The sequence below is a fragment of the Eptatretus burgeri genome, chromosome 2 (genome assembly GCF_056783735.1).
Source record: "Eptatretus burgeri isolate ZD-2024b chromosome 2, Ebu_testis_v1, whole genome shotgun sequence".
NCBI lineage: Eukaryota > Metazoa > Chordata > Myxini > Myxiniformes > Myxinidae > Eptatretus > Eptatretus burgeri.
In genome coordinates, this window is record NC_140962.1 from 145,467,730 (window position 1) to 145,489,830 (window position 22,101).

Consider the following 22,101-nt stretch of genomic DNA (forward strand, 5'->3'; position numbering starts at 1 on the left):
TACATATATAGCTTTTATTTTATTTAACTGAAGAAGCACACTGACCCGATGACATAACACTGACGTCATGTGCACAAATTATGCCGACACATAACCTCCAAACTCGGAGGCGTCTGTGTGGCATTCAGGTCTTTGCAAACTGAGATTAAAGCCCCTATGATCATTAATCTTTAAAAGCGGATATGTCGATCTCAATTTTGCCATTATTGTGGGCTCATCAGGACACCATACTGCTGAATCGTTTATTCTTGACCATACTAAGCTCATTAATAAACACAGATCGAATCCCCTAACTTGACAAGGCAACAAGGTGCAGATCGAGTCTCATCACAGCACTTGCTGTACGACCTGCCAGTAACAAGCGTCGCCTCCACACAAACAGTGCCTCAGCCCTGCTGATCAGCAGTCAGGAATATTAAATTTAGCCAAAGAAGCACACTGACCCTATGACATGATGCTGTTTGTGTATGTCAGAGCATGGACATTGAGAGCGCAGTTTCCCAGTTGAGATAACAAGGTCACCAGGTAAGGTAATGCGATGCTGCAAGCGAGGACCCTTCTCTAATTAGCTGTCCCATCTGGCGTCTGCAGTTGTTTAGCAACCCATCAAGTCATGGAGTTGCCAGGTCTGAGTAACCCCCTTGTGCACCTCACTCACCCCCAAAACCCGCAACAATATATATTAACTTGTGAACTAAGAGAAAAGCCCATCAGAATGATGGGTGCACAAAACCCTCGACAACACAGAGGATTGCAATACACACAAAGTTATGAATGACGTCTTATGAATTACTTGCGATCAATAATAGTCTAGAAAAATAAGACTTTGCTCCCCTCACTAATAATCCTCCCCAGGGCAATTTGTCAACGAAATACGTAATTTACATTATACAGAAGTCACACACACATTACCTCAATTGCCATCTTCAAAACAACGACAACAATATTTGAACAAGTTGCTCATTTCTTCATTATCCCAATGCTTTTTGAAAAAAGCGGAAGATATTGTAATCTGCTCCATCTGTCTATCCATTTGTCTGTCCATCTGCTACGCCATCTCCTCCTAAACGGTTGTGATGAAATTCACGATACTTGGTCGTTGTGATCACAACATGGCAAGAAGGTGTAACAACTGTATCATTTTTGTTCCCTCCCCCTGGGGCAGAGTCAAAATCTTATATACCGAGAAATGCAATTACAGGAACATTTTAAAATATTATTTAATAAAACTTTGTACGTGCGATGAACATCGTGGGGTGCATGAAATACGCAACGATTTTTTTGGATTTGACCCCCCCCCCCCCGGTTCATGCCTCAAGGGGTGGGAACTTAGGGTCACAGCTTGGGTAAAACAGACGATTTTTTTTTTTAACTCAAAATTGGATATTGGGTCATTCCTGGTGGAACTTTGCAATCATTCAACTTTGCTTTAGGTGGGAAGCATGGGAATTTGCGATGGAACGCCATTGACTTCGCTCTTGTGTGGATTACATACACGAAGGAAAACTCTTCTGAATTTTCTTCTGCCTTCTCTTCCAAAAATGTGTTTTTCTTTATTATTTGAATGACCATCATTTCCTTCAACAGGTTTATCAAGATCCAAGGATCTCTTTCCTGCCACTTGCCAATCAGACTCACTCATGAAAACATTGCATATTGGAATGAGAGCATTGTAATCGCCAGAAAACCACTGTATAGGACAGACATCGACCTTTTATTTCCTCCCATTATAAAAATAGGTTTATGCTGTTCGTTTTAGAGGTAAACATTAACTGTCATCACCTCCAACAGGAGGGCAAGGCAATCTTTAGCATGCCACCCCCAACAAGAGGTTACAAGGTGATCATTAGTATTCCTCCAACCCACCCCTTCCCCTCCCCCAAAACAAGAGTGCAAGGTGATCTTTAGCATTCACCACCCTCCCCCCCCCCCTTCCCAAGAGGAGGATAAGACCATTTTTTAGCAGTCTCAAATCTGGAAGCATGTTTTCCTTCACGGGAGATGAAATTGTGCTTTGCAGTGAGTTTCCAAAATAAGCCAGTTTTGTCCACATGAAACACGAAATATTTTTGGTTGGTTGCAATTTTCAATAATCCATTTCAATTCTTCAGGAAATTTACGAGCTGCACGGGTGTCAGCTCTTGCAGATTTGCCACGAATGCGGATGCTGTGCAGATAAGAGCGCTGCTTGAAGTTATAAAACCAACCTTGGCTCACCATGAAAGTTTCCATGGAATGTCACTCACCTTCTTGTTCTTTCATAGGCTCGTAAATGCTTTTTCCTTTCTGCATTATAATAGGTTTGTGTTAAACAATATTGCATGATTCAAGGTATCCCTGCATGAGACCGTTTGGGTCATACCCACTCACATTAATGATAATATGCCTGGTGTTTGTTTAATGGTTCGGGTGGAGGGCTTGGGATCCTAGGATCCCGAGTTCAAATCCCACTCGGCTGTTGACTTAATACCAGGTGGGGTTGACTCTGCCTGTCATCCTTCCGAGGTGGGCAAAATGAGTGCCAGCTTGGTGGTATCCTGTGTCGGAGTGGCGACCTCTCCAGGATTGTGCCCAACAGCCAAGTAGACTGATTGGGCAGCACCAACGCTCTGCACAGAGTATGGTCACAATGGATGGATGGATTAATGATAATACTGTTGTGGATTTTCGCCCGTTCGGCGTGCGGACGACCGCCTTTATCTCAATTGCAGCCGCGCGCAAACACCGAACGAGCAATCTTGTCGCAGCTTTTCGGATCAACGCCGAAACCCAGCTACAGGTGTTATTAACCACACCAAAAACCAGCCAACTCTTCTGTCCACGTGCTACAGGGTCGATCGCCGAATTGTCGATGTACCTAATTATTCGCGAAGACAGAAATGCCGGGGATTTACACCTCAACGGAGCCTGCACGAAAACGAGCCGCTTTAAGCAGCTCGTTCCGTTTGCGATTGCCGAGCGGTTTTATATCGCCAAGCCCCGTCGGACCAGATGTACGTTTTATCGGCTATTAATCAGCCAGCTATTTATTCCGAACGCAATTATGGCAGGAAAGGACGCAACGAGCAGGTGACATTTCAACAATGGGGACATTTATTTTTACACGTATGCAATGAATGAGGGGATGGGACATGACACGAGCAAAAACCTACAGCCGATATCTATGTATTACGTACATGCACTTACAACAATTCTACTTACGGACAAGGCGCCACAGACATTCATGCAAAACCGCCAGAAAAGAAAGATAGAACTGGGCTCGTAAGTGTTTAATTTTCCTCGGAGCTGGGATGACCGAAGGAGCTCCGCGAGGCCGGGCAGGTTACCTTTGTCACCCTTGAGGCGACTCGATGGGTCTTTTGGTCGGCGACCCTCCGTATGTCTCCATTGTCAACGCGGCAGCTGTTGTAACGGTGGCTTGGTTGGTCCAGGGACTAGCAGCGCGCCCGACTTTCCACGGCCGTCTCCCGACTCTGGTCTCCAGACCCGAACTCCACTTGACTCCACCAACTCTCCACTCGACTGGACTCACCAACTCGACTCTACTCACCCACTCGACTCTCGGCATTCCAACGCAGCTCTTTTATCGGGTCCGGGGCGTCCGCCCCTCCCTTCTCGGCGCGAGGGGGGAAAATCCTAGGAGTGATGGAGTTGTTTTAATTCGGAGCATACTTTTTGAAACCGTCACTCTTGTTTACCCGTTCTGAGGGACCCGCCCCAACCGTCAATCCTGTTTTCGTCCCAGAATATCGGGGCGGGAATTGTTGAGTTGTTCTTTTTGTTTGTAGAGATGCCGTGGTTGTAAACTTTGTGGCGTTGTGGTGGATGTGGCATGGTTGTGGAATTTGTTGGTGTTTTGGTGGAGGTGGTGTGGTTGTAGAGATGTTGTTTGTGGAGATGATGGTGAGGACATGTTGGTGGTTGTGGAGAAGGTGGTGAGGAGATGTTGGTGGTTGTGGAGGTGGTGAGGAGATGTTGTTGGTTGTGGAGAAGGTGGTGAGGAGATGTTGTTGGTTGTGGAGAAGATGGTGAGGAGATGTTGTTTAAAATAAAGATAGAAAAGAATAACACGACCTCAAAGGTTCACAGCCCGGCACACAAATAAATCCCGTAAAACATCGGTGGGGAAATCTAACCTGGACACACACTTATCGACATAACTGATCTTCGGGGAACCTGAATAGTGTAATGTGAATTTCCACAACCATAACAATACCTTTCCTTTCGTGCCATCAGGGCACATAGGGCTGCTGAGGCAGTTTCATTGGCAAGGAGTACAATGCTGGACAGGTTGCCACTCCCACGCAGGTGACTCTAAATGGTTATTATCTCAGTACCCTGGTACTCATTTTGCCGACCATAGAAGGATGGCAGGCTGAGTCAACCCTACCTGGTATTAATTCAATGGTGGAAAGAGGCTTGCAGTCAGGATCCTGAAGTCCCTAGGGTCCCAAGCCAGCCACCTCAACTGCAAAGCCAACACCAGGCTTCATAGTCACATTATATATGCGCGCATGCATGCACGCACGCACGCACGCACGCACGCACGCACTTTCAATGACATCTTGGATGCTGCTATCTTGTCTGGAACTGTTTGTGGTGATAATGTTGAGGTCACAGAGAGATTCACCTCCATGTGTCCTATCTATCCTATCCTAAAGAGATAATGTCCTATCCCTAAGACAGGATGCTCACCTGTCTCTGTTATCATCTGAGCTCAAGCGTTAGGACATTGGTATTGCAGCTCTCTCTGAGGTTCGGAGACCGGATTGCAGCGAGATCATGGTGGGTGGTTACACCAACTATTGGTCTGGTCACTCTGATGGTTACCATTCCCAAGGAGCTGCTGTATCTGTGTCCAATAAGCTGACTCCAATGATATATAATTGAGGTAACACCGGTCAACGAACGTATTATGAGATTAAGGATTCGTCACTCCTTCGGTGTCATTCCCCTGGTCTCTGTTTATGCACCGACTGAGGCGATTAATCTCACCGTGAAGGATGCATTCTACGACACGCTCGAGTCTGTGTTTGATCAGTGCCCCAGACGAGAAACACTTCTCGTCTTGGGGGATTTCAATGCATCGACTGGAACTGAAAGGGATGGTTATGAGACATGTGTTGGTCCCCATGGGTCTGGAACTGTGAACCTGAATAGCACTAAGTTCCTTGACTTTGCAAGAATCATGGAATTAGGGTGGCCGGTTCATGGTTTCAGCACCCACAAGCTCATCGCTGGACTTGGTATTCCAATGCTGGCAGTGTGGCAAAGGACATTGACCATGTCCTCATTGGAGGATGATCCAAAACTGCAGGGTCTACCGGAGTGCTCAGTTCCTCAATACTGACCACCGGATTGTTGTAACAACTCTGAAGTTGCACCTTAAATCCACAAGAATGGTACCATCCCAGCCTAGGCTGGATGTTGGCAAGCTCAAGGATGATAGGGTAGCTGAGGAGTTTGCGAACAAGCTGAGTGGAGATTTGGGGGGTCTGGCTGCTTTGGGAGGTCCTGAAGAGTTGTGGAGTGCCTTCAAGCCCACCGTCCTTGATGTTGCCAGAGGATGTCTTGGAACTCACCGCAGGGCAAAGAAGAATTTTATCTCTTAAGGGACACTGGATGCCATTGACCAGAGTCGCAGGTCCAGGCTGAATGGCAGAGCTGAGCTGTTCCGGGAGCGTAACATTGGACGTGCGCTAAGGGTGGACAAGGAGGCCTATGCGAGAGGAATCTGTGAGGGGGTAGAGCATCACCTGTGGTCAAGTGATTCTCGTCCTGCTTACAGGGGAATTCGCACATTGTGTTCATCCAAGCCCATCCCTCGGTGTATTGCAGTGAGAGCAGAGGGTGGTAGGCTCTTGACAGGGGAGAACGAGGTGAAGGTCCACTAGGCTGATTACTTTGAGCGGTTGTACCAGGCTGATCCATCATCTGTCGAGTTGGACGTCAGGGGTGTTACAATCTCTTTTGCTGACCCTCCAATCAACTGTGGTCCACCTTCGCTTGAGGAAACACAGGCTGCGGTGAACCGGTTGAAATGGGTTAAAGCTCCAGGGATCTGTGGCATCCATGCTGAACTTCTCAAGGCTGGTGGAAATGCTGCACTTGTGTCGTTGCAAGCAGTTCTGTGTTCTGCCTGGAACACAGGCATCATGCCAACTGATTGGAAGAGGGGCCTTGTTATCCCTCTCTGGAAAGGGAAGGGTGATCGCCAAGACTGCAACAACTACCGAGGGTGACGCTGCTCTTAGTGCCTGGCAAGGTCTTTGCTCGGATAATTCTTGATAGGGTTCAGCACCACCTGCTTGAGCACCAGCGTCCAGAGCAGTGTCCAAGTAGTCCAAAACTCTAAGTGGTCAAGCATCCAAGTTGTCCAACATGTCTGCATGGTATAAGGGATCTAAATGGTGTTGAGATCTAAGCGGTCCAAAAGGACTTAAACGGTGTAAAGTTCTGGGTTTGGACTTCCAGTTCTGGGTTTGGAGCGTTGGCATTTGAGCGCGGCTGTTTCTTCTCTCAATCGTGGAGGAAAACCACAAGATATATTGGTTCACAAAAAAATATTTTCACGAAAAATATAATTGGTTTACGAAAAAATATTTTCACGAAAAATATAAGTGACCACTATGTTCGTTATTGTTGTGTGTCTGTCTGTCTGTCTGTCTGTGTGTCCCGAGCATAGCTCCGTGGGTTTTGATCCGATCTTGATGAAATTTTGGTGGGAGGTTTATATCATGATCTTGTTGTGTTTTCCTGAAAATGTGCGTGGTCTGCCATTATGGGCGGAGCCATGCCCAAAAGACATGTGTTTTTAGGGGGTAGCCGATTTCAATTTGCATCTTCTCCTCGGGGTTTTGTCGAATCTGACAGGGGTTTCGGTATTTGGTTAGCCCAATGGCACCTGCATAGCCTCACAGAGCTCGGTTTTTCATTTTCATCCCAAGGTCAAGGTCACAAGGTCACAAACTTAGAAAATTGCGATTTTGACATAAAAAAAATTTCTTCTCCAAAGGGTTTGTCGAATCTGGCAGGGGTTTCGGAATTTGGTTAGCCCAATGGCACCTGCATAGCCCCACAGAGCTCGATTTTTCATTTTCGTCCCAAGGTCAAGGCCACAAGGTCACGAACTTAGAAAATTGCGAATTGTGTTTTTAGGGGGTAGCCAATTTCAATTTGCATCTTCTCCTCGGGGGTTTGTCGAATCTGGCAGGGAATAGTTTGTAATTCCATTGATTGAAAAATTAGGGTATGGTGAGATGCGAATCCGTACACTTCTGAATTTCCGAGGTGAAAATGGACTGCATTTTCGAACTCAGTGGGGTCGATTTACTCTAAGAAATGTTTAGACGGATGACAAATTAATTATAGATTAGAAAATATCGAAATGAGTAGGATTAGTTACTCAACTCCAGTAATGATAAATCTTGTTCTAGGTCATATTTTCGAAATGGAAGTGAATTCAATGTCGGTGCAGTCATTTCTTAGAGTGAATCGACCCTATAGAGTTTGAAAATGCACTCTATTTCCACCTCGGACATCCAGAAGTACCCGTAATCGTACCTGACCATACCCTAATTTAACCAACTCATGGAACTAAAAGTCATCATATGGAGTGACCTCTAAATCACCTCCGATCAACTTAAATTTTATTTATGCGCATTATTGAATCATAATTGAATAATTTAAGGGTTGGGGAGACAACATCTGAATTTTTTTTTTTTATATTTTTGCTGTTTTTGGACCACCCTAATATACATCTATATAAATATATACATACAAAAATACATATATATATATATATATATATATATATATATATATATATATATATATACATACATAAATACAGATACAGTATATACATACATAAATACATTTCTATATATATATATATATATATATATATATATATATATATATATATATATATATATATATATATATATATATAACTATATATACATACATAAATACATATATATATATATATATATATATATATATATATATATATATATATATATAAATAAAACTATATATATAACTATATATACATACATAAATATATATATATATATATATATATATATATATATATATATATATATATATATATATATATATATATAACTATATATATATCCATATATATATATATATAACTATATATATATATACACTGTAAAACTATATATACATCCATATATATATATATATAACTATATATATACATCCATATATACATCTATATAACTATACATATACATCCATATATACATCTATATAACTATACATATAAATATATATATATACATATAAATATATATATATATATATATATATATATATATATGTATACATGAGGTGTGTTCAAAAAGTATTCGACCTTTGTTCATAAAAAATATTCGTATCCAGATACAACAAACTTACACTAATCTCCTTCAAAGTAGTCCCCTTGGGCTGCCACACACTTCTCCCAACGGTTCTACCACTGTCGGAAGCAGCGCTGGAACGCCTCTTTTGGGATGGTGCGCAGCTGGTCTGTCGCATTCCGCATGATGTCTTCTCTGGACTGAAATGTGGTCCCTTTCAGGGGCATTTTCAGCTTGGGGAAAAGCCAGAAGTCACACGGAGCCATGTCGGGAGAGTAGGGAGCCTGACGAAGCACAGGTGTGTTGTGTTTGGCCAGGAAATTCTGTATCAAATGTGAAGAATGGGTGGGTGCGTTATCGTGATAGAGCTGCCAATTGACCGCTGCCCACAGGTCCGGCCGTTTGTGTCGCACAGCGTCAACAAGGCGACGTAGTACCTCTTGGTCGTACTCTTTGGTCATGGTTGTGCCGTGTGGTGCGTACTCATGATGAACCATGCCACTGGAGTCAAAGAAGACGGTCAGCATGACTTTGACATTGCTGCGGACCTTCCTTGCTATTTTTGGGCTCGGGGATTTTGGATGCTTCCATTGTGATGACAGGAACTTGGTTTCTGGGTCGTACCCATAAACCCAGGTCTCATCGCCAGTTACCACTGCGTTGAATAAGTTGGGATCGCTGTTCACAGTCTCCAGCATGTCTTGTGCGATCTCGAAACGGAGTTGCTTCTGCTCGATCGTTAGCAGCTTTGGCACGAACTTCGCAGAGATGCTCCTTAAGCCCAAATCCTCAGTCACAATGGAATGAACGGATCCAATACTGATGCTCGCCTCATCTGCAAGTTCTCTGATCATGATTCCACGATCCTGCATCAGCAGGATCCTCACTTGGTCAATGATAATCTCATTTCTGGATGATGAGGGCCTACCAGAACGTGCTTCACTTTCCACTGATGTGCGACCATCTTTGAAACAGTTGTACCACTCTTTTATCTGTGTGGTGTCCATTGCTTCGTTCCCGAAGGCCTGTTGAATCTTGCAGATCGTTTCCACTTGGGAATCGCCAAGCTTTACACAAAATTTGATGCAGTAGCGTTGTTCAAGTTTTTCCATCATTTTGTCAAAAACGAAAATCTGATGGCGCTCACTTACACTTCCTCACTCATCGGAAGTCTGTCGGCGACTGACAGCTTCTGCAGGCGGGAAAATATTCACGCATACGGATTAGGATCGCCTACATACGTGCCCCAAACCACGTCTCCCTAGCTTCATTTGTTTACGCACAAAAAATTAAGGTTGGATACTTTTTGAACACACCTCATATATACATCTATATACAGTATATATATATATATATATATATATATATATATATATATATACATACATGCATATATACATCGATCTATATATATATATATATATATATATATATATATATATATATATATATATATATAAAGTTGAAAGTGTGTTTGTCTGTGACCTATGCACGTGAAAAGTACTGGACTGATCCTTACCAAACTTCACAGGCTGACAGAACGTGTACCCAGGAGTGTCCCGATGTAAAATAATTGTAGTTGCGACTTCCGGTTTCCGAATTATGACGTCATCACCTGATTTCGTCACGTTAATTTTTCAAGTTCAGCCGATTGACATGGGGCCAACGCCATATACAACAGATCTAACATATGATTTTAAGTTTTTGTTTGTCTGTTTGTTTGTCTGCACATGCTAATCTCCTGAAAGGTGAAAGATAGGAGCTAACCACTTAAACAAAAAAATGTCGGGATGGGCCCCGGGAAGGTTATAGGCTATGTGGCAAGGCTCCTCGGTCGGGGGGGGGGGGGAGGAGGTGTGTTTCCCCCTCACCAACCCCCTTAGCCTATGACTGTCATGGCCCAATAGGGAACTGATACTGTGCTCGCGTCAGACATATGTATTGAAGATTAAATTCATTCAAAAAGAACCCGGGCAGCGCCAGGTGCATTCACCTAGTACAGTATATATATATATATATATATATATATATATATATATATATATATATATATATATATATATATATATATATATAATTGTAGCGAATTCGCGCCCGCCGGCGTGCAGACGGCCACGTAACTCGAATCACGGCACGTCGCCCACCGGACGGACAATTCTGTTGTGACCCTCTCGGAACAATGCCGGGAGCTCGTCACGGGTGGGGGTTTAACCCCACCACGACCGTGCCAATTGCCCACCCGCGCAGGATAGGGTCGCTCGCCAAATTCGATCTACCTAAGTACCTGCGTGGATGGTCGACCGGGCAATCGTACCACGCCACAGGCCGACTCCGGACACGAACCGCTTAAGTGGTCCATTCCGTGCTACAGTCATAACCGAGCGGTGTTATCATCGACCTTGACGGTTCCGATTAATTACCGGGCGTTTTAAACCCAGTACGAACCCCTTACGTGATGCAAGATTGAAATTCAAACGAAGGAAAGGACGCAGCGAAACGGGGAACAAGTTCACCCAAGCACGTTTAAATGCACACGCAGACCAGCACGCAAGGCACGTATACAGTCACAATCATCATGTACAATAAAGCAAAAGCAAGTCAAGAAATGGCACGTATACACAATCACAGGCAAAAGAGATGTCCCGACTAAACCCGACACACGGCAACACTTCACCAGTTTTACTTCAAGGACAGGCACCACCCACAGTCATTTACACGAACCCAAAGGAAAAGAGAAAGTTGCGACTTCCCTGCACGCGTCGTCCAGCGTCGCATCCTTGACCTCGAATCCGAGCCTCCCCCGATGTGGTCTGCGACTCGCATCTCGTGCCGGCATGTGTAGCCGCTCTACGCCACGAACGGGGCTTCCGGCACCTGGTAGAAGGCTCGCCCTCTCCCGCTGTAGACAGCGACAGGGCCCAGGACGAGGATGCGCCGACTCGACTCCCTCCAGCTGGACTCGTAGGGGAACTCTCTGAAGAACACGGAGACGAACGAACAACCAACAGCAACAACCACATGCAGATGAGCGAAGAGGAAGAGGAGGAGGAAGCGAGTGCAGGAAGAGAGAGTGGAGGAAGAGAGAGAGTAAGCCAGTGGAGGAAGAGAGAGAGAAGGAGAGAGAGGGAGAGAGAGGGGAGAGAGAGAGGGAGAGGGAGAGAGAGAGAGGGAGAGGGAGAGAGAGAGGGAGAGTGAGAGGGAGAGAGAGAGGGAGAGGGAGAGTGAGAGGTAGAGCGAGAGGGAGAGCGAGAGGGAGAGCGAGAGGGAGAGCGAGAGGGAGAGCGAGAGGGAGAGCGAGAGGGAGAGCGAGAGGGAGAGAGAACGCCCCGCCCGTGTCCGTCTTTAATAGTGCGGGGCTCCGCCCTTCGCTCCGCCCTGTTTTCGGCTCCACCCTCCTCCGAGGAGGTTCTCGAAAAGGGGCGTTCCCTCACCCTGACCGCCTCACGCTGTTCATTCACCAATCGGCGGCGAGCTGCCCTTCCCCCTTCCCTCACACCAAGCGCGGGGAAGAATGGCGGGAAAAGCCCACCAGCATCGTTGGTGGTTTTTGTTTGTTTGAAATAAAAGATAGAGAAAGAAAAACGACTAACTGAGGGATCGCAGCCTGAATGGCTCACATAAATTCCCTCTATACAACGGGTTTGGGCTAACTACACATGTACCTTTAGAGATATCTCACCTGGGGGCCCTTTATGGTGTAATGCGAATTTCCACAGCCGTAACAATATATATAAATATATATATATATATATATATATATATATATATATATATATATATATATATATATACATATATATATATATGTATGTATTTATAAATATGTATATATATGTACATATATAGAAATATATACATGTACATATACATATACACACGAGAATATAGGACCCGTTGCTTCACTGACGGAAATACCAATCTTTGCTGTGATTGCTAATCAATAGAGCAAGAAGAAAAAGGATTCCTGGGAGTGCAGGGAAAACCAGCGTCGCAAGTTGGCGTTTGCAGTTTTGCCACGTTAGTGTGCCCATGTACCCATAAAAAATAAAAATATTAAAAATTAAAATAAATTTTTCATCACAAACCTTTTCGGGAGTTCCCTGAATCCACCATTGTTGGATTTATTGAAATCCGTTAATCCGTTCTCAAGTTTTAACACGACAGACAGACAGGCCAAAATATATATGATAAGATATATATTGTCGTGTCCACGCCGGTTAGACCGACCTGGATGGACAGCCAAATAGTTATACCTTGGAGGTGAACACATGATCCTTGGAGATTATGGCACGCGCTGGAAGGGGGCGGCAAAGACACGTATCAGACGCGTTCACCATGACGGAGGACAAGGGCTTACACTCAAACTCACGACAAAAGACAACACAAGCAATCTTAATAAATAGGGGGTTTAATAAACATAAATAAAATATTAATAATGGAAATAAATCAAAATGGGATAATAATGGAAAGAGAGGTGAACTAAATCTAAATTTGAGGCACCTCCACACAGACTTAATACAGACAAGGGGACAGAATAAATCAAAGACAACCAGGAGGTGACGATGGTTCACGGCCATTATTGAACAATGCCACAATATGTACAATTGAGTTAGTGGAAGCTTTTGAGGAAGCCCTACCATAAAATCCTATGTCTTCCGTCAAAATTGACCAAATCAAATCAGATTTTTTTATATGTTGTACTGATGGACATTACGCACAGCTTCTAGGAAATGAAATTGCGAGAAAAAAAATCAAGAAAAATAACAAATTTAAAAAAGCTCATACAAAAAGACACAACTAGACCATGATATCGAGCTTGTGTCCAAGTTTCATCAAGATCGCATCAAACGTCACGGAGCTATGCTCTGGAGAGTCAGAAACAGACAGACAGACAGACAGACAGACAGACAGACACACAGACACAATAAAAATAGTGGTCACTGCTGGCGACCGCGAACCAAAAAAGCCTCCCTTTCTCCCAGCACGTAGCTCTGTGCCCAGAGATGATGTTCTAAAGCTTTGGGTGCGCCAAAGCATCGTCACTGCACAGGAAAATGTGCCCAAAATGGCGCCAAGCCGCTCTCTGGGCAGGAAGTGTACGGGAGGAAGTTTGTGCGGATGGTCCCTTCGTAAACGGCCAAGAAGCTGTTGTGAAAGATCCTCCTCATGATTGAGATTGCAAACGCTGCTCCTCCACAAAATGCGCTGCCTTCTTGCCCGGGGACACAACACGAGGCTCCGAGAAGCGGTACCACATAACCCAGCCAAACAGTCAATGGCCAGCGTCATCCTCCATCACGTGAGCAAATTCACACAAATGAACAACGGGACTCACGCTCCCTTTTCCCTCGTTTTGAGGGCAGCCAGCCAGCACATCAGTCTCAATCACATTCCTCACAGACCCTCCCTTTTCATTCCTCGTTTGTGTCCCGACTGACGATCCTGACTCAATCCTCCTCTCTTCCCTCTGACATCGCCCCATCCATCATCCACCCCAGGGACATGGTCTCGCTTGTCGTCATTCCTGGAGGCGGGGTTTTCACCTGCTTAGAAATGTCGGGCTCGGTTTTTTTTCTTCTAAGAATCGAAGGACACGATTCCTTTCTATCGCCAGTCTTGAAATGCAAAAACATAGGAAAAGGTCACAGGGAGCAATCACATACTGGGAGAAATTAGCCGAAGATCCCACCTAATTTAACACAGCACCATCCCCATGTGGTGACACATTATATTAGAGGTCACAGTTTCCCCACTTAATGTCCATCGAGATGTCTCCTACACATTCACAGGCCATGCTACGCTATACAATTCTACATTTACGATGAAGTTTCTTCATCTACCCCACAAACATACCAATGTGTGTGTGTATATATACATGTGTATACTGTATGTATATATATATATATATATATGTATGTATACACTCTAGCGGGGTGTGCCTACACATTGTGTAAACATACATACGAACCGTTTCCCCATTCATTGGGTCACTCACCTGCAATTTTTTCATTTATTCGTTTTTGCAAGAAATGTTAGTCAGCTTCTACAAGCCTGGTGTTGGCGCAGTGGTTAGGGCAGCGGCTTGTGATCCAAAAGGTCCTGAGTTCAAGCCCCGTTGGGCCACTGAATTAATACACCAGGGGGTTGACTCAGCCTGTCATCCTTCTGAGGTCGGCGAAATGAGTACCAGTATACTGGGTCGGTGTATACCCCGGTTAAAATAGGTGTACCATGTCCCTGTGTCGTAAGAGGCGACCAGGGTTGTGTCAGGAAGGGCATCCAGTGTAAAACATGTGCCAAATCACTATGCGGATCATACAGATGATCCGCTGTGGCGACCCCTCACGGGAGCAGCTGAAAGAAGAAGAAGAAGAAGAAGAAGAAGAGAAGTTAGTCAGCTTGTATGTTTTTTTGTTTTTTTTTGTCTGTAATCACGTATAAAAAATTCTGCAGAGCACAGTTATTGGAAATTTTTGTAACTTCGCATATCAGAGGCCTATAGAGGTCCCTTTCAGCGCATAAAATTTTTAAGGTCAAGGTCAAAGGTCAAGGTCACTGTCGCAAATCAGGGGAGTCGACGAAACCCTTATTTTTTAAGTAATTTTGATAGGATCGTCTTCAAACTTCTTGGGAATATAGTTCATGGTCTGGCGCTCAGCTGATTAATTTTTGGTGGCGATTGGCCTTGACCTTCATCTGTTTTTTTTTGTTTGTTTTTTTTGGTTGTCTGTAATCACGTATAAATCACTCTGCAGAGTACAGTTATCATTGGAAATTTTTGTAACTTCGCATATCAGAGGCCTATAGAGGTCCCTTTCAGCGCATAAAATTTTGAAGGTCAAGGTCAAAGGTCAAAGTCACTTTGTTGCAAATCATGGGAGTCGACGAAACCCTTATTTTTTGAGTAATTTTAATCTAATCGTCTCCAAACTTTATGGGAATGTAGTATATGGTCTGGCGCTCAGCTGATTAGTTTTTGGTGGCGATTGGCCTTGACCTTCATGGTTAGCGCCTGAGGTCAAACATATTTGACCCGAAGGTCAAATTTTCAAGTTTTAGGAACCATATCATGTAGTACCTCAAATTGAACACCTCGATGAGTGCTTTCTAGATATGTCAAGCTTGAGACATTATGACGTCATTTGGTGACGTTATGAGGCAAACGCATATTTTTCATGGTTACTTTGCAGAACGATTCTCATCGGAATCTCTCGTAGGCAGATATTCCTCAAGGACTCGCTCCTGGTGGATTGCAGCTCTGTTCACCTCAGTGTGACCTTAAAGAAGTCACACGTGGTCACCTTTTGGCAAGATACGGGTCACCCTGAGGGTGACATTGGTTTATTTTATTTATATTTTCATTTTGCAGATAATGTCCAACAATTCTGTGATTTTTTTTCTGGTGCACGGGTTTCACTGTCCATTGGCACGAAAAATTTCAGCTTTCTTATTCACCCGGAAGGCACCGATCTTTAATATGTTAGTCAGTCAGTGGTTAGAAAGAACTTTGTTATTATATACGCGCATATACAACCCGTCGCTTCGCTGATGTGGACGGCAAAGGAGGGGGGGGGAGAAAGAAGGAGGCAGAGAGAGAGGAGGCAGGTGTAGGGTGAGAGCAGGGAGGGGAGGCAAAGAGGATGAAGAAGGGAGAGCTAGGGGGGAGGTGGGGAGAGCGAAACCTCACCAAATGTTGATATTCACTGCGGGAGGGAGGGGTGCACAAGAGAGAGAGAGAGAGAGAGAGAGAGAGAGAGAGAGAGAGAGAGAGAGAGAGAGAGAGAGAGAGAGAGAGAGAGAGAGAGAGAGAGAGAGAGAGAGAGAGAGAGAGAGAGAGAGAGAGAGAGAGAGAGAGAGAGAGAGAGAGAGAGAGAGAGAGAGAGAGAGAGAGAGAGAGAGAGAGAGAGAGAGAGAGAGAGAGAGAGAGAGAGAGAGAGAGAGAGAGAGAGAGAGAGAGAGAGAGAGAGAGAGAGAGAGAGAGAGAGAGAGACAGGCAGTGACAGCAAAAGAACGACAGAGGTGTGGGAGGAGTGTGCTGCATTTTATGAGGAGGAGGGAGTGAGGAAGGGACAGAGTGAGAGAGAAGGGGGGGGGAGGAGGAAGAAAAACAAAAGGCAGGTGAGGGTGTGGAGGTGGGGTTCGCAAAGAGAATAATATGACGCTTAATGACCGAACACAAAAAACTGTCAGAACAGCTGTTCACATAACGACACAACAGAGTTTGTAAAGTAATCCGTTGGCACATCTGCAAAAACTTTGATATTCTAGTTGCAGAAAATATGTGGGAAAATTAACCAAAAGCAATCAATGAAAATATTGAAGTACCACTCACGTACGACCTAATGATCACATCGGGCGTGAACATTGAAAACAAAGCATTGCGACCAGATATCATACTTAGGTGCAAAAAAAAGAGAAGGCATTGCTAATTGAGGTGTTAATCGCAGTGATTTTGGACGAACGATGCAGAAATCAAGAAAATGACCAAATACCAAGACCTCAAGCATGAAGTGAGAAGATCCAGGAAGCTGAAGAATGCCAAAGTTGTGCCAGTGATGATGAAGAACCTCATGGGAATGATGAAGAAGAACATCACAGAGAAATTAAAAACCATCTCTGGGAAAATCACAACAAACAAACAACAGTTGGAAGCCGTCCTGGGCTCAGTAACGATCCTGAAGAGAGCCCGCAGCATGAAACTTTGAGAACAGAAAACTTCACAGCTTGGTCTGTAGATCGTGACCCCTCACCGAAATTAAGTTGTATACTTTGAGTCCACCCTGGGAGGACTCCGTTCCACATTCTGAAATCCACATATGTAGAAACCAATCAATGACAAACACACAAACACACACATGACGGTGGATACTTCGAGACCTGGGAGGCATCCGTTACACCTTCTGAAACCCACAGATGGACATAAAAACCAACACACACACACACACACACACACACACACACACACACACACACACTTTTATTAGTACAAGATGCACTCCATGGCCAAAAGTATCTGGACGCTTGCTCGACCAACATCTCATTCCAAAATCATGCGCATAAATATGAGTTGTTCCCTTCTTTGCTGCTATAACTGCCTCCACTCTTCTGGGAAGGCTTTTCAAGAGATGTTGGAACATTGCTGCGTGGATTTGCTTCCATTCAGCCACATGAGCAATGGTGTTGTCGAGCACTGATGTTGGGCGATTCGGTCTAGCTCGCAATCAGCGTCCCAATTCATCCCAAAAGTATTTGATGGGGTTGAGGTCAGGACACTGTGCAGGCCAGTCAAGTTCTTCAACACTGATCTCAACAAACCATTTCATTATTGACCTCGCTTTGTGCACAGGGGCATTGTCATGCTGAAAGGGGAAAGGGCCTTCCCCAAACTGTTGCCATAAAGTTGGAAGCACAGAATCGTGTAGAATGTCATTGTATGTTGTAGCATAAAGATTTTCCTTCAATGAAATTAAGGGGCTGAGCATGAACAATGGAAAACAGCCCCCGACCATTATTCCTCCTCCACGAAACTTTGTGTGTGGCTGCTCGGCCATGAAAACCCATTTCATAAAGTTCTCACTGAACATTGTTTGCACTGATGTTGCTTCCAGAGTCAGTTTGGTCATGGTAGTGAGTGTTGCAACTGATGACAGACAATTTTTCCATGCTACGTGCTTCAGCACTCAGCAGTCCTGTTCTGTGAGCTTGTGTGGCCCACCACTTTGCGGCTGAGCTGTTGTTGCTCCTAAACGGTGCTCCAGCGTTGGTGCTGCCTAAGCAGTCTCCTTGGCTATTGGGTACAATCCTGGATGGGTTGCCACTCCAACATAGGATAACAGCAAGTTGGCACTCATTTTTGCCGACCACGAGGGGGGGGGGGGGAAGCTACCTCGGGTTCCCAACAGAATCTCCAGAATCGCAGGCCATCACACATGGATAACTCCATGACGCACGGGTATATTATAATCGACCGTGAACGCCAATAACTCAACCATGTGACTTAGGGTCATCCGTCAAATGAATACCGGTTACCTAATGGTCACTTGATTTAATTACCGGGGGACACGCCCTAGGTATGCCTTGTTCAAACTTTACAATGACAGCACTGCAGTTGACCGGGGCAGCTCTAACAGGGCAGAAATTGAATGAACTGACTTGTTGGAAAGGTGGCAACCTGTGACGGTGCCACGTTGAATAAGTCACTGACCTCTTCAGTATGGCCCATTCCACTGCCAATGTTTATCTCCAGAGATTGCATGGCTGTGTGCTCGATCTTATACACCTGTCAGCAATGGGTGTGGCTGAAATAGCCGAATCCACAAATTAGAAAGGGTGTCCGCATACTTTTGGTAATGTTGTGTGTGTGTGTGTGTGTGTGTGTGTACATATATATATATATATATATATATATATATATATATATATATATATATTGTTATGGATTTCAGAATCGGATCTGACTAATGCAAATAAGCATTTGGGTCCTCAGGCAGTTATTGCGCTCAATTCATATCCAGGATAGACCCATCTCCATGTCAGGTGGGATTCTAACTTTGATGCGTCGAGAAGGGTATAAAATAGATTCCCTTTTTTATGGGATGGCCTTTTTCCCTTTACGACAGACACATTCATGCATGTGAGAGAGCCATTAGCCCAACGGAGGCTCCTCTACCCCCTTTCCATCAGGACACAATGGCTTGGAGGTGGACAATTAATTTACACCCTGGACTTACAGGACATTTGATTGAGTACACCACGGGCTTTTCCTGAGCAGTTATTCTGATGGTGAAATAAGGCTGTGGATCATTTACCACACCCACATATTTTCCATCGACATTCGACACCCACCTCTTTCACTGACATTGATGCCCACCTTTTTCCATCAACGTTTGATGCCCCGTTTGGCAGCTCTGTGGATAGTTGTTGTTGACCTTTTATGAGCGCTTCACATTTTCGCTCGGTAATTCTGGCAAATGGCTGCTTTCTGCCATTCGTCCAGCACCACAAACATGGCATTGTAAGCCAGGCCTGTGCTGATTTGGGGGTTGCATCTCGCTCTGGTAAGGAAGGAATGGTCACGAGATTGGTGGTTGGTGATGTGCAACGATGCGCCAGTAGGCAAGGCAGATTTGGATGAAGTCTGCTTGAGGCTCCGGCCAGACTGCATGGCTATAAAAAGGACAAGAGGACCGTTTTTGTGAGAGTTGGTGACAGCTGGTTGTGGCTTCTTAAAGCTCTGACAGTTTTGTGACAGTTTGTGACAGCTGGGTGACGGCTATGTTCAGCTGCAGTCAGTTCCAGTCAGATGGTCGGTGAGCTGACGACAGTTTAGTTTGTGACAGTTGGTGACGGCCTTGCAGCCTTGATCTCTGGTGACACCCTCACAGTGCTTTTACAGCACCTTAGCGCCTTACAGCTTCTCATAGTGACTCGCAGTGCCTCACAGTTCCTCAGAGCACCTTACAGCTCCTTGCAGCTGTCGGTTGGTTGTGGCTCCTGACGGTGGTTGACAGTTGGACCGTTCCTGCTCCTTCTGCTCCGGACCTGCTCTTGGCATACCTGATTCTTGACGTCCCTGGCTCATGGGGGTGACTACGTGACGTTTATTGGTGTTCGAGCATGTTTGTGGGTGGGTGCACGGCGAAGCAGGGTGCTGGCAGCTGACCAAGGCATGCTCACACATTTTGGGACATTTTATTGGATGCAGGACTTCTGCCTTGGTAAGCCGAGACAGAATTCTTTTCGAGACGAGACGGGAGAGGGAGAGGGAGACGGATTCCTCTCCCCCCTGAATGATCTGCTGGGTACCCTTGTCTCGTGTTTAATTGTTAAGTAAGGCAGAGTGATAAGTATCTGCTCTTTGTCCGTTTTTTTCTATCAATTCCTGTTTAATTCTCTTTGTTTGAGATCATTTTGATTGATTTGAATTCACCTCTTTTCAGCACAAAGAAATAAAAAGTTCTTCAGTGTATTTTTTTTCCTTATTTATAAATTCCTTGCTGACATTTCAACCTATCCGTGCTTGTCCTTTCCTTCCATTGATCCAGCATTGGCTGAACCTAGATAGACTGGGAGGTAATGAACAAACTTATTGACCTGTCAGAGTCGGCACACACCAGCAGTAAACGCTCAGCCGCCCGAATTAAGATCTAATCATGATAAGATTGGTGCATTGCCGAGGGCGTGTTCCCTGTTCAGGAAGCCACATGACCTCTAGTTAAACAGCAAATTAGATGGTGGACACTGGAACTCATGGTTAACTGATTGGCATTCGTGGTTGTAAAGCAACCCACTGAACCACAAAGTTAATTGTGATTGGTGGCCCCAGGTCCGGCTCTTCCAAGGAGAGTTGGGGATTAACCCCCTCGGAATACACTCGGTACCCGTGGCCGTTACAAAATGGTTATTGATTTTCTTATAACTCCTTCCCACTGAATCCTCAAGCAAAAAGAAAGCGATATCTTTGCATTTTGCGACATGGGAATGCCGTGAAAAGAAAATGCAAAAAAGTTCCCTTGATCATGAGGTATTCAAATAAGCAGATCACTCATGTAATGATCAACCGAGTTAGTTCCCGGTATCGCCTCAGTGTGTGTTAAATGTAAACTAATTAAATTTATATCTCTGGTTTGTTATACTGGTTGTCTATTGGTTTCTAATCTCCAAAATATATCAAAAATAAATTGTTTTTCCTTTTATTTTGGTGAATTGACCCACAATGCAACATGAACAAACATGCAGCCTCCGATGTGGTGATGACGGACATGATTTCCAAACACGGTGGGGCTCAGAGTTAGATCATTGATTTTGGTTCTTTGTTTTACGTATACATGTTATCTGTACTCATAACTTTTCGTTCGTTATTAAGAGGACATTTAGCCCATCCTACAAACAGCGGAAGACGGGGTTATGCAACTTATGCAGTGACTTTTGTGCCTGTCCAGGCTGTAACTTTTTTACCATTTGATTTTTGTCATCCAATTTTCAACAAAGCTTCATAATGAGACTATGGAGAAGACAAAGTAATAATTTTTATAATTAGGGGACCAACAGGTACCCTTTTGAAATCATTTGTATTATTCTTATTAGTACGAGCAAGGGTACCCGGCGATGCCAGCCAACACCAGGTTCCTCCTTCTGTCCTTGTCCCTCCGGACTCCCACCACAACTCTTCCCCTGCCTCCTCCCACCCACCTCTTCCGCTGCCTCCTCCCACCCCACCCTTTCCTCCTCCCACCCTTTCTTCTTCCCACCCCACCTTAGTCCCTCCAGACTCCCCTACCCCTTCCCTGGCTCCTCCCACAACACCCATTCCTCCTCCAACCACAGTTCCTCTGGACTCCCACCCTATCCCACACCTTCCCCTCCCTCTCTCAGTTGCTTGTGTTCAGATTCAAGTTTCTTGCAGAGTGCTCACCAAGTGGCTTAAGCACTCAAGCAAGCACTCCATGAGAAATCATTGATAAGGAACGGCTGTCTTGGCAAGCGCTAGCTCGCTGCTTGGTAACTGAACACACCCCTGGACATCTCGACAGCATACAGTACAGAGAAAACACTGACAAAAGGACAATTTTTTTCATTAAAGACTTAAAATATTAATCATGACGATTGTCGTCATGAAAACGTACCTTGTTCAGTTTTAAAATGTACATAAACTCAGAGGTGAGGATGAATGCACAAAAGTATACATCTACATTTTATATAAGTTTAAAATGTACGTGTACATAAC

General features: G+C 44.6%; 1 protein-coding gene across 2 annotated transcripts in view; it reads right to left on the reverse strand.

Moving 5' to 3' along the window:
* The window catches only part of LOC147033431 (uncharacterized), a 319,898-nt gene that overhangs the window by 291,797 nt on the left and 6,000 nt on the right, over positions 1-22,101 (reverse strand). The window lies entirely within an intron of this gene.